This window comes from Lampris incognitus, unplaced genomic scaffold, assembly GCF_029633865.1.
Source record: "Lampris incognitus isolate fLamInc1 unplaced genomic scaffold, fLamInc1.hap2 scaffold_149, whole genome shotgun sequence".
NCBI classification, from domain to species: domain Eukaryota; kingdom Metazoa; phylum Chordata; class Actinopteri; order Lampriformes; family Lampridae; genus Lampris; species Lampris incognitus.
Genome location: NW_026611115.1, coordinates 165,001 through 167,500, shown reverse-complemented (window position 1 = coordinate 167,500; position 2,500 = coordinate 165,001).

Here is a 2,500-nt window from a genome sequence, read left to right as displayed (position 1 = left end):
ATACTTTTGGACATATATTGTGCGTGTGCGTGTGTCTGTGATACCTAACATAAACACACCTGTATTACTAGAATTGATAGTTCACGCCACAAAAGTGAGGGGCAAACATAGAAAAGCGTGCAACCCAGCCACTGAGGATGCACAAGCCAATGCATTCTTAGTGCAGGTCCCAAGCCAGGACAAATGGGGAGGGTTACGTCAGGAAGGGCATCCGGCGTCAAATCTTTGCCAAATCAAATATGCGGATCATAAATAAGATTTCCATACCGGATCGGTCGAGGCCCGGGTTACCGACGACCGCCATCGGTACTGTTAACCAGCGGAGTGCCGGTGGAAACTAGGCTACTGTTGGGCGAAGGAAAAGGAGAGGGGGAAGGCATGTCCAGAGGCAGCTAGAGAGGAGGAAGGGTAGGCGTGTGGAGGTGAGAGTCAGTCGGAACTTTGAATGTTGGCACTATGGCTAGTAAAGGGAGAGAGCAGGCTGACGTGATGGAAAGAAGAAAGGTGACAAGAGACAAGGTGGAAGGGGAGTAAGGCCAGGAGTATCGCAGGTGGGTTCAAACTCTTCTACCATGGTGCGAATGGGAGGAGAAATGGGGTAGGGGTCATTCTGAAGGAAGAGTATGTCAAGAGCGTGCTGGAGGTGAACACAGTGTCAGACAGAGTGAGGATTATGAAGCTGGAAATCGAAGGTGTATTGCTGACGGTTATCAGCGCATATGCCCCGCAAGTCGGGTGTAAGATGGACGAAAAAGAAGAATTCTGGAGTTGAGTTGGACGACGTGGTGGAAAGGGTACCCAAGGAGGAGGGAGTGGTGATTGGAGCGGACTTCGATGGACACGTTGCTGAAGGGAACAGAGGTGATGAGGAGTTGATGGTAAGGTATGGAATCGAGGAGAGAAATGTGGAAGGACAGATGGTGTTCGATTTTGCGAAAAGGATGGAAATGGCTGAGGTGAATACATATTTCAAGAAGAGGGAGGAGCACAGGGTGACGACGTATACGAGTGGAGGAAAGTGCACACAGGTGGACTATATCTTGTGTAGAAGGCGCGATGTAAAACGGATTGCATACTGCAAGGTGGTGACAGGGGAGAACGTAGCTAGGCAGCATCGGATGGTGGTCTGTAAGATGACTTTGGAGACCAACATGAGGAAGCGAGTGAAGACACAGCCGAAGATCAAATGGTGGAAGTTGAAGAAGGAAGACTGTTGTGTGGAGTTCAGGCAGGAGTTAACACAGGCACTGAGTGGTAGTGAAGAGTTGCCAGATGGCTGGGCAAGCGCTGCAGAAATAGCGAGGAAGACAGCTAGGAATGTACTTGGTGTGTCATCGGGACAGAGGAAGGAAGACAAGGAGACTTGGCGGTGGTGGTGGTGGTGGTGGAAGGAGGAAGTAGAGCAAAGTATACAGAGGAAAAGGTTGGCAAAGAAGAAGTGGGATAGTCAGAGAGATGAAGAAAGTACACAGGAGTACAAGGAGATGCAGCGTAAAGCAAAGAGAGAGGTGGCAAAGGTAAAGGAAAAGTCGTACGGTGAGCTGTATGACAGGTTAGACACTAAGGAAGGAGAAAAAGACTTGTACAGATTGGCTAGACAGAGAGACCGAGCTGCCGAGGATGTGCGACAAGTTAGGGCGATCAAAGATACAGATGGAAATGTGCTGCCAAGCGAGGAGAGTGTGCTACGAAGTGGAAGGACTACTTTGACGGGCTGATAAATGAAGAAAATGAGAGAGACAGAGAGAGAGAGAGAGAGAGAGAGAGAGAGAGAGAGAGAGAAAAGGTTGGTTGATTGAGAAGTATAGAGAAGGCCAGAAAGAGTTGCATTGTGTCTTTGTAGATTTACACAAAGCATACGACAGGGTGCCGAGAGAGGAGGTGTGATATTGTAGGAGGAAGTCAAGAGTTGCAGAGAAGTATGTAGGAGTGGTGCAGGCTATGTATGAGGGAAGTGTGACAATGCTGAGGTGCGTGGTTGGAATGACAGATGGGTTCAAGGTGGAGGTGGGATTACATCAAGGATGGGCTCTGAGCCCTTTCTTGGTTGCAACGGTGATGGACAGGTTGACGGACAAGATCAGGCAGGAGTCTCCATGGACGATGATGTTCGCGGATGACATTGTCATCTGTAGCGACAGTAGGGTGCAGTTCATTGTGAGGAGAACCTGGAGAGGTGGAGGTATGCACTGGAGAGAAGAGGAATGAAAGTCAGTAGGAGCAAGACGGAATACCTACGCGTGAGGAGGTGACAAAGGCATTTCACTTTAAATACTTGGGGTCAACTGTCCAAAGTAACGGGGAGTGCAGGAGAGAGGTGAAGAAGAGAGTGCAGGCAGGCAGGCAGGCAGGCAGGCAGGCAGGCAGGCAGGCAGACGGGCAGGCAGGGTGGAGTGGGTGGAGAAGAGTGTCAGGACAGAAGGGTACCAGCAACAGTTAAAGGGAAGGTTAACAAGATGTTCGTGAGACCAGCTACGTTATATGATTTAGAGACAGTGGC